We start from the raw sequence: 14,092 nt of genomic DNA on the forward strand, positions 1-14,092 counted from the left end.
CTAGAAAACTAATCTTAAGCTACCAGCAATTAAAAAAACTAAATCTTCTTAGCTAACCTAATTTACCTAATGCAGAATCAAAATGCAGAATTTTCAGCTCTGTACATTGCAAAACAGAACTCAACGAAAACTTGTCACACATTTAACTAGTCACACTAGACATTAATTACTCATTTATGAAACTTACTTATAAACTAATGAATAGCTTAAACTAAAACATAGCAGACCCTGTTGTGCTAAACAGAACACGAAAACAAAACTAGGAAGAAAAGAATACAAAAATAGAACACAAGCAAGAACAGATTCATTTAGCAATTAAAACTGCAAATAAATATAATCTATAAACTTTCAGATTCAGAAACAAAATTGTGTAAACAAGGAAACCTAAGCTAGAAACAAATTGTAAAGAAAATCTAACATCCCTACACCCAAATCTCAAACCAAATTTGTCTTCTCCTTGCCGTCACACAAGGATCTGCAGAGAACACTCCAACAGAAGTCAGATGGTGTCCTTGAACTCGAGACAACTCAGATTAACTTGTATCAGCTCACAAAAATACAGCGAGATCAGTTTCTGAAGTGTCACTCTGCTGCACGCTGCTGGGTTCGCTGACACTGGAGTCACGAACTGGACGAAGGCTTGAAATGGATGGAAAACTGTCGGAAAAGGGCTCAGAATCCCGGAGGACCACCGCCGATAATCCTGTGATGGAATGGAAACTCAGACCAGAAGAACGCTGCTGATCTGAGCTGAAAATCGCAGCCCACAGCTATAGTACCATGCTCGCCAAATCCACTCGCTGATGAGAACTGATGGTCGGAATCTGATCGTCGGAGGTTGAGGAACTCCACGCTGGTGAAGACAAGCTAGTTCGAAGCTCTGGAAGAAGGGAGGAGTCGCGACCGCGCCATCACAAAAACTGGCACGATGAACAGTAGCGCGAGCTCACTGTTCACCGTGCCAAAAATTCCCCTTTTATATCTAGGGTTTAGTCCAGCTGGGGTTTGACTAGAATCCAAGCTCAATTGGGGTCAGTTAGGGTTTTGGGCTTCATTTGGTTGTGTAACGCCCGAATATTCTCAAAACTATTTTAGGAATATTCTATGATTTTTCTGGAATTATTAGATATTTTTCTAGAATTTTTGGAGTATCAGAAGTAGCAAAAATAAATAGAAAAGTAAAATGGTTTAAGCGGGAATCGAACCCGGGACCTCTCGGGTCCGCTAAACCTTTAGTTAGCCTTAGTAACCGGTGAACCCAGCAGGGCCGTGCTGAAAGAGAAGGGAAACATTTATATTTATATTTGAGTTGGGCCTAGTTACCCACTTAATATAAATTAAAAACTTAAGTTGGTTTGGGTTATTTCTCTTATTTGGTTCGGCAACTTCTCCCTCTCCAAACCCTCACCGACGCCAACTCCTTCTTCCTCTCTTTCTCTCGGCGCCAACACCCAAGCAAGCCTAGGGTTTTATCCCTAAGGCCATAGGAGTGCCTTCCGGTGACATCTCGGGCACAAGGACGTTCCCCTCCGCGAGTAGAGCACGTGGACGCGAGCGAACCGTCGAGAGGTCGTCTCCACCGGAATTTCTAGCGATTAGATTTGTAAGAAATCTAGCACACAAGGTAAGAAACCCCTCACCTGCAGTATAAGTAGCTTCCGTGTGAATTCCATGTGTTAGTTTAATAGTACGTCGATTTCCGACACAAAGGATGCGAATTAGCGCATGCCAAGTGTTAGATAAATTGTGTAGTTCAGTAAAATGCAATTTAGGCATTTTAGTAGCTTAGATAAATGCAATAGAAGCATCTTTACAGTTTATTTAGTCTTGCTTTAGCTTTTACCAGACTAGATGTCCAATGGGTGGGCTCCCACAGTCACCTCTAGGTTTAGATAACCTAGTTCTGGGTTTAGACAACCTAGTAAAAGAAAGATCAATATTTATTAGCTAGTGTTCAGTATTTTACTTTTCAGTGGCACTGTACTGGATTATATATCCATTGGGTTGGGCTCCCACAGTCGTCCCTAGGTTCAGATAACCTAGTAACCCTACTAAATTCGGAACTTGCAAACCCGGGTTTAGTTAGGGATGCGTGCGTAGCACGTACAGTTGCCGGGCCCAAACAGCAGCATGATTATGTATTTTCACCTATTATATGTATATAGTTTTCAGACTCTCACCAAATAGCTAGGTGAATTCAATACAGCTTTAGTATTAACTAGAATTAGCTCAGTTCAGCTTTTCTATCAGTTTAGTCCTCTGTTCATACAACATGATAGTTTATGATTAGCTCTTATTGCCATGATCAGTTAGCTTTCTATGTGTTGTATGTCATGCCATGTTTAGCATATTCAGTTTGTATTTCAAATAGCATGTTTTAAAATCATGAATTGCATCATATGCATGTTTTAGTGAGGTAGATGGTTTCTTACTAAGCGAAAGCTTACAGATACTTTTTCCTTATACTGCAGATAAAGGTAAAGGAAAGATGGACTAGCGGAGGCTGGAGGACAATGCGATGAAGATGTGTGTGGATGGAACTTGGAATAGAGATCTTAGGGAATTTCAGCAAGCTTGTTTAAGCACTAGAACCTTTTGGCATTTTGTTATTCTGCACCTTAGCATGTTAAATGTTATGAACTAGTTAATCAAGCATCCTATCATATTTAGAATACTATTTTTGTGATGTTAGAATGTTTGGCATTTAGTTTAGAAATGTTATAAGTAGTTTTGGCACGAGCAAGTGCTGAAATTAGACAATTGGTCGAAATCAGAAACTCGAATCGATCAGCTGATCGATTCGAGGGTTCCCAATCGATCAGCTGATCGATTGGGCCAGTTGTCCCGTGAACAGTAGGCTTCTGGATCGATCAGCCGATCGATCCAGCAATTTCTGTCGCGAACAGAAGGCTCGGAATCGATCACTGGATCGATTGGCCAGTCTGGATCGATCAGCCGATCGATCCAGAATATCGTCCCGAGCACAGTAGCGTGCTGGATCGATCACTAGATCGATCCAACCTATGTCCCGCATATAGTAGCCGGCTGGATCGATCATTGGATCGATCCGACTATTCTAATCGATCCGTGGATCGATTGGGAGGTCTGGTATCAGCGGGGAAGTGTCTAAGTTCAGTTCCTTGGCTATGGGGAAGGTAAAACATGTTATGAGTAGTTAGTTTACCTCCCTTAGCATGTATAGAACCAAGAAATGTCAGTAGTTAATAAAATTTTAATTAGTACAGCTTCCGCATTTAGATTTAGTAATGGTCAGGGAATAGATTAGCCCAGCATAACTGTAGCGATCGGCCTTACAGTTTAGTTAGTAGAAGGCGGGTCGTTACAGAGTGGTATCAGAGCAGCATTCCATACTTCCTACACACACATCAGCATTGAACCTGCAGCTTCCAAGTAAGAATACCTCTACTTTATTTATGTTTCTTGCTTTCTTGTATAGCTCATGTGTATAGATAAACTGCTGCATTATAGTATGTGATAGTATATAATATGATAACGATAGTTATACAATTATGATTGTAATAGTTATTCATGTTCTGTCCTCTATGTCTTTAGCAATGGCACGAGGACGCCCAGCTAGAAGGGCACTAGCTACTGAGCCCCAACAAGAGGCAGGCAGTTCAGTGCCTCCCCCAGACCTTACAGCATTAGTGGCTCAATTACAGTAGCAGCTAGCTGAACAGCAACAGGAGATAGCCACCCTCAAGGCTAATCAGCAGAGTACCCTCACCGTCACCCCGGAATCGAACCTGACGACTCCAGAAGTCTTAGAGGTTCCACCAGCTTAGCCTACAGCGCCAGCACCAGCAGTCCCAGCAGCTGAGCCAAGAAAGGAAGCCTATCTGATCCAGTGGCAGCGAGTCAAGCCAGAGAACTTCTCAGGCACTAGTGAACCATGGGATGCACAAGCCTGGTTCAAAACACTGGAGAGCACGATGGAGCTTCTGGACTGGCCATAACACGAGAAGGTGAAGTGTGCTTCCTTCTGCCTGACAGGAGACGCACGCATGTGGTGGGAAAGAATCAGAACGAAGCGCCCAGTGAACCATATGTTATGGGCTGACTTCGAGAAGGAATTCTTTGAGGAGTTCTTTCACATACGGGTTACAAACCGCCACTACGACGAGTTCACTGAGTTTCATCAGGGCAACCTTTCAGTTGAGGAAGCCGTGAAGAAATTCAACAGGTTGGCTCGTCTATGCCCGGAGCTAGTCAGCACAGAGAAGGAACGAATCCGGTTGATGCTCAAGATGCTGAGGCCAGAGATAGCAGTGAACGTGGCTGGTGGCATACATAGGTCACAAACCACAGAGGAGTTAGTGAGCAGTGCCTTGACCACAGAGCATTACCAAAGATAAGCAGAAGCAAGTCTCCTCAGAGTCCAAAGGCCAAGGAAACTCTCACACTCAAAAACAGCAAGGCCACAGCTCTAACTGGAAAGGGAACTCCAACAGCAAGCGCAAATCAGGGAGTGACCCAAAAGGAGGACCATCTAGCAAGCGACCCAGTTATCCAAAGTGTGCTACTTGTGGGAAATTCCACCCAGGGGTTTGTCGCAAGGGCACACGAGGATGTTTTGAATGTGGACAAGAAGGGCACATGGCTAAGCAGTGCCCGAACAAGACCGGTCTTCCTCAGCCATAGCAGATTCAGTATGCAGGCCAGTTATATCATATGCAGGCCGCTCTAGAAGGTCCACTTATCAGCCAGGGCAGATTAGAAGCCCCTCCAGCTATGGCGAATGCGAGGATCTACTCACTCACCAGAGAGGACGTAGCTAATGCCTCGACAGTTGTCACAGGTCAGATTAGCATTTTACAGTATAGTGCTACTGTTCTATTTGATACTGGGGCAACCCATTCATATATAGCCAGGATGTTCTCCGAAAAATTAGAAATACCCTCAGAGGTACTCAGTGGTCAGTTTTTGACGGCACTACCTTCAGGAGAGATCATGGCATCCACGCACTGGCTCAGAGCAGTGCCGGTCATTATAGCAGACAGAGAGCTCTTTTGTGATCTGATAGTGCTAGAGATGACCGACTATGACGTTATCTTTGGAATGGACTTTCTGATCAGATACGGTGCTACCATAGAGTGTCGTAAACAGAAAGTCATCTTCCAACCTGAAGCGGCAGTGCAATTTGAATACAGCGGGGAACCAAAGAGAAAGGCCAAGAAGTTTCTCTCAGCTATGAAAGCACAGAAGCTACTGGATTCAGGATGTACAGGATTCCTAGCACACGTAGTCAACGCCAGCCAGGACAAGAACCAACAGCTAGCAGAGGTTCGAGTCGTATGTGACTACCCAGCAGTCTTCCTTGAAGAGTTACCAGGCTTAGCACCAGACAGGGAGATTGACTTTGAGATAGAGCTCATTCCCGGTACAAATCCTATCTCCAAAGCGCCTTATCGCATGGCTCCAGCAGAACTGAAGGAACTTCAGGAGCAACTACAGGAGCTGCTTGACAAGGGTTTCATACGCCCGAGTCACTCACCATGGGGAGCGCCTGTACTGTTCGTGAAGAAGAAGGATGGAAGCATGCGACTATGCATAGACTACAGATCACTGAACCAACTCACGATCAAGAACAGGTATCCCCTTCCCAGAATCGATGACCTGTTCGACCAGCTGAAGGGAGCAGCAGTGTTCTCTAAGATAGATCTCAGATCAGGTTATCATCAGGTGAAGGTTAAAGAAGGGGATATACCCAAGACAGCATTCAAAACCAGATACGGACACTACGAGTTCGTAGTCATGCCCTTTGGCGTGACCAATGCTCCAGCTACATTCATGGATCTCATGAACAGTGTATTCAGGGAGTATTTAGATAAGTTTGTTATTGTTTTTATCAATGACATCCTTATCTACTCAGGAACTCAGGAAGAACACTTAGAGCGCCTGAAACTAGTATTGCAGACCCTTCAGCAGAACCAGCTATACGCCAAGTTCACGAAATGTGAATTTTGGCTAGATCAGGTGTCCTTCCTGGGTCACATCATCTCAAAGGATGGTATTATGGTAGATCCCAGCAAGATAGAAGCAGTAAGTAACAGGAAGAGACCTAAGAACGCCAGCGAAATCAGGAGCTTTTTGGGATTAGCAGGATATTACAGAAAGTTTGTGGAGGACTTCTCCAGGATAGCCTCCCCACTGACAGCTCTTACCAGAAAGAACAGGAAATTTCAGTGGACAGAGGATTGTGAGAACAGATTCAGCGAGCTAAAAAGGAGATTGACCAGTGCTCCCATTTTGGCTCTACCAGACAACACCAACAGCTTTGACATCTATAGTGATGCCTCTAAGTTGGGACTAGGAGCAGTACTGATGCAGAACAGCAAGGTGATCGCCTATGCCTCCAGACAACTCAAGGATTATGAGAAGAATTATCCTACTCATGACCTTGAGCTTGCAGCAGTAGTGTTCGCTCTCAAAATTTGGAGACATTACTTATATGGAGCTCAGTGCAGAGTGTATACAGATCATAAGAGTCTGAAGTATTTCTTCACTCAGAAGGATCTGAATATGCGACAGCACAGATGGTTAGAGCTGGTCAAGGATTACGATATAGACATCCTCTACCACCCAGGGAAAGCAAATAAGGTAGCCGATGGACTTAGCAGAAAATCCAGTGCTACCTTATTATCTCTTACAGCCGTATCACCGCCCCTACAGAAGGAGATCGTAGATTTCGGTCTCGAACTCATCGTTGGACAACTCTCTACTATGACCTTAGAGTCTACCTTGCTTGGTGATATTCAGTCAGCTCAGGAGCAGGACCCTGAAATTCAAAAAATCAAGCAAGGGCTAGCGGAATCAGAAATTAGAGAATTCAGAGTGTCCGATAGCGGGGTGTTGTATTTTGGTGACAGACTCTGTGTTCCAGATCAGGAGGAGCTACGGAGACAGATTTTAGATGAGGCTCACAAGACTCCCTATGCGATGCATCCAGGTTCCACCAAAATGTATCAAGACCTGAAGAACCATTTTTGGTGGCCCGGGATGAAGCGAGACATCGCCAGATATGTTAGCATCTGCCTCACCTGTCAGAGGGTCAAGGCAGAACATCAGCGACCAGGAGGAGTTCTGCAGCCTATACAGATTCCAGAATGGAAGTGGGAGGATATCTCTATGGATTTCATAGTGGGACTACCCAGAACCACGAATGGTTTTGACGCCATCTGGGTAATAGTCGACAGGTTGACTAAATCAGCCCACTTCTTAGCTATCAAGATATCCTACTCCATGGAGAAGCTAGCTTAGTTGTATCTCCAGGAGATCGTCAGACTACATGGAGTCCCACGAACCATCATTTCAGACAGAGACAGCAGATTCACATCACACTTCTGGGAGTGTGTACAGTCAGCGTTGGGCACTAAGTTAAAGTTCAGCACAGCATTCCATCCTCAGACAATCAGGTACTCGAAGATATGCTCCGAGCGTGTGCCCTAGACTTTAAGGGAAGTTGGTGCAAATATCTGAGCTTAGCAGAATTTGCATACAACAACAGCTATCAGGCCACTATCGGCATGGCACCTTACGAGGCTCTCTATGGGCGGAGGTGTAGATCTCCAATCTGCTGGTATGAGAGTGGTGAACAGAAAGCACTAGAACTTCAGACATATCTAGTAGCAGATACCACAGCAGCTATACAGCAGATTCGCCAGAGGATAGAGACAGCTCAGAGCCGCCAGAAAAGCTATGCCGATACACGGCGCAGACCCTTAGAGTTTTCAGTCGGGGATACAGTGTTCCTCAGAGTAGCTCCCATGAAGGGAGTGATGCATTTTGGGAAGAAGGGCAAGCTTAGTCCCAGATATGTGGGACCATAGCTTATCAGCAGAAGAGTGGGCAAGGTAGCATATGAGCTAGAGCTACCCCAGGAAATGTCAATTGTCCACAACGTATTTCATGTCTCTATGCTGAAGAAGCATACCCCAGATGCCACCCAGGTGATTGAGCCTCAGTCGGTACAGATCCGCGAAGACCTCAGCTACGACAGTCGGCCTATTCAGATAATAGACCGAGCAGTTAAGAAATTACGGAACAAGGAAGTACCATTAGTCAAAGTCATTTGGCACAGTCACACAGCAGAAGAGGCAACTTGGGAGACAGAAGTACCCAGAATTATTCTAAGTTCGAGGACGAACTTTTTATAAGGTATGGGGGATTGTAACGCCCGAATATTCTCAAAACTATTTTAGGAATATTCTATGATTTTTCTGGAATTATTAGATATTTTTCTAGAATTTTTGGAGTATCGGAAGTAGCAAAAATAAAAAGAAAAGTAAAATGGTTTAAGCGGGAATCGAACCCGGGACCTCTCGGGTCCGCTAAACCTTTAGTTAGCCTTAGTAACCGGTGAACCCAGCAGGGTCGTGCTGAAAGAGAAGGGAAACATTTATATTTATATTTGAGTTGGGCCTAGTTACCCACTTAATATAAATTAAAAACTTAAGTTGGTTTGGGTTATTTCTCTTATTTGGTTCGGCAACTTCTCCCTCTCCAAACCCTCACCGACGCCAACTCCTTCTTCCTCTCTTTCTCTCGGCACCAACACCCAAGCAAGCCTAGGGTTTTATCCCTAGGGCCATAGGAGTGCCTTCCGGTGACATCTCGGGCACAAGGACGTTCCCCTCCGCGAGTAGAGCACGTGGACGCGAGCGAACCGTCGAGAGGTCGTCTCCACCAGAATTTCTAGCGATTAGATTTGTAAGAAATCTAGCACACAAGGTAAGAAATGTTGGTTGCTACTCGGAAAACCTAGAGGTTCCACTGTACAAAATTTTGTACAAAGGTCTGAACCTTTTCCTAGCTACCATGTGTTCTTTTAAATTAAATTTTGGATCGCCTGCGGAACTTAACACGTTTGATCCAAAACTTAATCTATTCGTTCTTTTAGGTTTTGACTTGGGTCTCCTGCGGAACTTAACACGTTCGACCCAAATCACCTTAAGTTATTAATTCCATTAAATATTAATTTCCATAAAAGGTTCCCAGTACTGACGTGGCGAGGCACATGGCCTTCTTGGATATGGGAGCAACCACCACCGACTAGACAAAACCTTTAATAGAAAGCTAATATTTAATTTCCTAAAATAACTTTAGGTTAACCAAAGAGAACAATCAAATCACAAGGAAAAGAAAGAAAACAAAAGAACACAACTTCGAAAAACATATTCGAAATACTAGAACCTAAGCCTCTTGTATTTGGTATTATTTCCAAAAATAACTAGTATAATGCGGAAAGAAAAATACTAGTTATACCTTCTAGAAAGACCTCTTGATCTTCTACCGTATTCCTCTTCTAACCTCGGATGTTGTGTGGGCAACGATCTTCCGAGATGAGAACCACCAAGCACCTTCTTCTTCCTTCTAGGTTTCGGCCACCAAAATTCTCCAAGAGAAGTAGAGGTCCGGCCACCACCACCAAGCTCCAAGGGATGCAAGAAACAAAACCTCCTTTCTCTCTTTCTTCTTCTAGCTAGAACCGGCCACCATCAAGAGCTCCAAGAGGGATTGCCACCGGCCACAAGAAGAAGAGAAGAGAAAGAAGCTAGGGCCGGCCACCAAGGAGGAAAAGAGAGGAAGAATAAAATAGAGTTGATCACCCATGAAGGCACCTCTACCCCCTCTTTTATAATCCTTGGTCTTGGCAAATAAGGAAATTTAATTAAAAACTTCCTTAATTCTTTTGCCATTAAAAAGGAAATTTTATTTAATTAAAAATAAATTTTCTTTTCTATTTGTAATGGCCGGCCACCTTAATCCCTTTAATCAAGGAAATTTTAATTCACACAAGAATTAAAACTTCCTTATTTGCTTTCGGAAATTTATAAAAATTTCTCAAATAATTTTTCCCTTCATGGTGGTTAATAAAAAGGAAATTTAATAAATTAAAATCTTTCTTTTAAACATGTGGATAAAAAGAAAGTTATCTCTAAAAAATTAAAATCTCTCTTAATCTACAAATAAGGAAAGATATCAAATCTTTTCTTAATCTTTTGTAGAAACTAATAAAAGAGAATATTTAATTTTTAAACTTCTCTTTTAAATTATTATCATGGTTAAAAAGGAAAGTTTTTCTTAAAAATAAAATCTCCTTTCAATCTACAAATAAGGAAAGATTTCAAATCTTTTCTTAATCTTTTGTAGAAAGCTTTAAAAGGAAAGATTTAATTTTTAAACTCTCTTTTAAAACTATGATATCCACATAAGAAATAATTTTAATAAAAAATCCTTTTTAATATGATGTGGCCGGCCACCTTAAGGCTTAAGCTTTAGGCTTGGCCAACCGGCTTGGCCGGCCCTAAGCTTGAGCTTCAACCTTAGCTTAGCCGACCCCTATTGGTTGGGTAAGAAGGTGGGTATGTGGTGGGTATAAATCTCTATATACAAGAGGCTACGATAGGGACCGAGAGGAGGAATTGGTTTTGGTCTCCCGATAAAATTAAGCATCCCGTGCTCGCCCCGAACACACAACTTAATTTTATCAATAATAATTCATTCCATTAGAGAACTATTATTGAACTACCGCACCAATCCCAAATTACATTTTGGGCTCCTTCTTATCATGAGTGTGTTAGTCTCCCTGTGTTTAAGATATCGAATGTCCACTAATTAAGTGAGTTACTGACAACTCATTTAATTAATATCTTAGTCCAAGAGTAGTACCACTCAACCTTATCATCATGTCGAACTAGGTCCACCTGCAGGGTTTAACATGACAATCCTTATGAGCTCCTCTTGAGGACATTATCAACCTAGTATCTCTAGGACACGCTTTCCTTCTATAATCAACAACACACACTATAAGTGATACCATTTCCCAACTTATCGGGCTTATTGATTCATCGAACTAAATCTCACCCATTGATAAATTAAAGAAATAAATATCAAATATATGTGTTTGTTATTATATTAGGATTAAGAGCACACACTTCCATAATAACCGAGGTCTTTGTTTCTTTATAAAATCAGTACAAAAGAAACGACCTCAAATGGTCCTACTCAATACACTCTAAGTGTACTAGTGTAATTATACAGTCAAGATAAACTGATACCTAATTACACTACGACCTTCTAATGGTTTGTTCCTTTCCATTTTGGTCGTGAGCTACTGTTTATAATTTATAAGGTACTGATAACATGATCCTCTGTGTGTGACACCACACACCATGTTATCTACAATATAAATTAATTGAACAACTACATTTATCATAAATGTAGACATTTGACTAATGTGATTCTTATTACTAGATAAATCTTTATACCAAAAGCTAGGCTTTTAGTATACACCCTAACAAGAAACCCCTCACCTGCAGTATAAGTAGCTTCCGTGTGAATTCCATGTGTTAGTTTAATAGTACGTCGATTTCCGACACAAAGGATGCGAATTAGCGCATGCCAAGTGTTCGATAAATTGTGTAGTTCAGTAAAATGCAATTTAGGCATTTTAGTAGCTTAGATAAATGCAATAGAAGCATCTTTACAGTTTATTTAGTCTTGCTTCAGCTTTTACCGGACTAGATGTCCAATGGGTGGGCTCCCACAGTCGCCTCTAGGTTTAGATAACCTAGTTCTGGGTTTAGACAACCTAGTAAAAGCAAGATCAGTATTTATTAGCTAGTGTTTAGTATTTTACTTTTCAGTGGCACTGTACTGGATTAGATATCCATTGGGTTGGGCTCCCACAGTCGTCCCTAGGTTCAAATAACCTAGTAACCCTACTAAATTCGGAACTTGCAAACCCGGGTTTAGTTAGGGATGCGCGCGTAGCACGTACAGTTGCCGGGCCCAAACAGTAGCATGATTATGTATTTTCACCTATTATATGTATATAGTTTCAGACTCTCACCAAATAGCTAGGTGAATTCAATACAGCTTTAGTATTAACTAGAATTAGCTCAGTTCAGCTTTTCTATCAGTTTAGTCCTCTGTTCATACAACATGATAGTTTATGATTAGCTCTTATTGCCATGATCAGTTAGCTTTCTATGTGTTGTATGCCATGCCATGTTTAGCATATTCAGTTTGTATTTCAAATAGCATGTTTTAAAATCATGAATTGCATCATATGCATGTTTTAGTGAGGTAGATGGTTTCTTACTAAGCGAAAGCTTACAGATACTTTTTCCTTATACTGCAGATAAAGGTAAAGGAAAGATGGACTAGCGGAGGCTGGAGGACAATGCGATGAAGATGTGTGTGGATGGAACTTGGAATTGAGATCTTAGGGAATTTCAGCAAGCTTGTTTAAGACTAGAACCTTTTAGCATTTTGTTATTCTGCACCTTAGCATGTTAAATGTTATGAACTAGTTAATCAAGCATCCTATCATGTTTAGAATACTATTTTTGTGATGTTAGAATGTTTGGCATTTAGTTTAGAAATGTTATAAGTAGTTTTGGCACGAGCAAGTGCTGAAATCAGACAATTGGTCGAAATCAGAAACTCGAATCGATCAGCTGATCGATTCGAGGGTTCCCAATCGATCAGCTGATCGATTGGGCCAGTTGTCCCGCGAACAGTAGGCTTCTGGATCGATCAGCCGATCGATCCAGCAATTTCTATCGTGAACAGAAGGCTTTGAAATCGATCACTGGATCGATTGGCCAGTCTGGATCGATCAGCCGATCGATCCAGAATATCGTCCCGATCACAGTAGCGTGCTGGATCGATCACTGGATCGATCCAACCTATGTCCCGCATACAGTAGCCGGCTGGATCGATCACTGGATCGATCCGACTATTCCAATCGATCCGTGGATCGATTGGGAGGTCTGGTATCAGCGGGGAAGTGTCTAAGTTCAGTTCCTTGGCTATGGGGAAGGTAAAACATGTTATGAGTAGTTAGTTTACCTCCCTTAGCATGTATAGAACCAAGAAATGTCAGTAGTTAGTAAAATTTTAATTAGTACAGCTTCCACATTTAGATTTAGTAATGGTCAGGGAATAGATTAGCCCAGCATAACTGTAGTGATCGGCCTTACAGCTTAGTTAGTAGAAGGCGGGTCGTTACAGGTTGAGTGAACCATGCCTCCACTTGAATCATGAACCCATTAGTGCCCTACAAGACCAAATTCACATAATGAGAAATAAATCATGCATAAGATGGGAAAACATCATAAAGCTCATAAAAACCTTGTTTGGGGAAATATAATCAAAATTGGAATTAAACATGTGCAAATATATAAAGAACTCCAAATATTAACCCAAAATTAATATGTCAATTCATAGCTTATCAAATCCCCCACACTTATTCTTGCACGCCTCGTGCAAGTGACCCCACTAAGATATCAACTAAGATGGTACCTCCTTCTCCTAACTATTCTTGATCATATCTAAAAGAAAGTAAAAGGAAGTTACAAGTAAGTATCAAGTTTCATAGACTCACACATTCATGACCTCTATTTTCACCTTGGTTCGATACTTAGTAAATTTCATCCATCATGAATAAAGTGAAAATGATAACATTTCTAATTCTCCCAAGGTAATTTGAGGTGGCTCTCTATTAATCTCAAATCTTGCAAAGGTGGAGGGCACTCAAGCATCTCATAGCTAATTCACTACCATAAGCTTGCTTCTCATCTAAATTTCAACCTCCATCACAGATATTAAGAGGCAAAATCATGAAAATTTACCACCATTGGGAAAGAGATCGAAATCAGATGTAAATGAAAGAATTACTGCTAATGGAGCATATAAAAAAATAAAGTTCAACTCAAGGTGGAAGACATGGAACTAGAATGCTATGTGATGTTCAATTTTGACCAAACATGAATTTCTGCATTTCTTCTTCCCACTGTTTTTTTTTTTTTTGTTACTAATTTGGCTTTGTAAGCACACCAACCTGCACTCTACCTTTAACTCCACTCATTTCTAGTGCAGATTATATAGTTTCTCATCCTCAAGTTTCGGAATTTGAAAATAGAAACTAAACTCTGTTTTTGCCGATTCTTAGCCGCACATTCTTCAAAATTCCCAATTGAATCTGAAATTCTTTGATTTGATTCATCACATGCTCCGAGTTCAACATTTATGATCAGAAATGTCTAAGTTCTGATAATTTTTT

General features: G+C 41.6%; 1 long non-coding RNA gene across 1 annotated transcript; it reads left to right on the plus strand.

The window, feature by feature from the left end:
- The first annotated feature begins 427 nt into the window (after nucleotides 1–427).
- On the plus strand, nucleotides 428–13,135 carry LOC122030356. The gene is made up of 2 exons (XR_006125402.1): nucleotides 428–1,058; nucleotides 13,042–13,135. It is a non-coding gene; the product is annotated as an uncharacterized LOC122030356 (long non-coding RNA).
- The last annotated feature ends 957 nt before the right edge of the window (nucleotides 13,136–14,092 follow it).

The sequence above is a fragment of the Zingiber officinale genome, chromosome 10B (genome assembly GCF_018446385.1).
Source record: "Zingiber officinale cultivar Zhangliang chromosome 10B, Zo_v1.1, whole genome shotgun sequence".
Taxonomy (NCBI): Eukaryota; Viridiplantae; Streptophyta; class Magnoliopsida; order Zingiberales; family Zingiberaceae; genus Zingiber; species Zingiber officinale.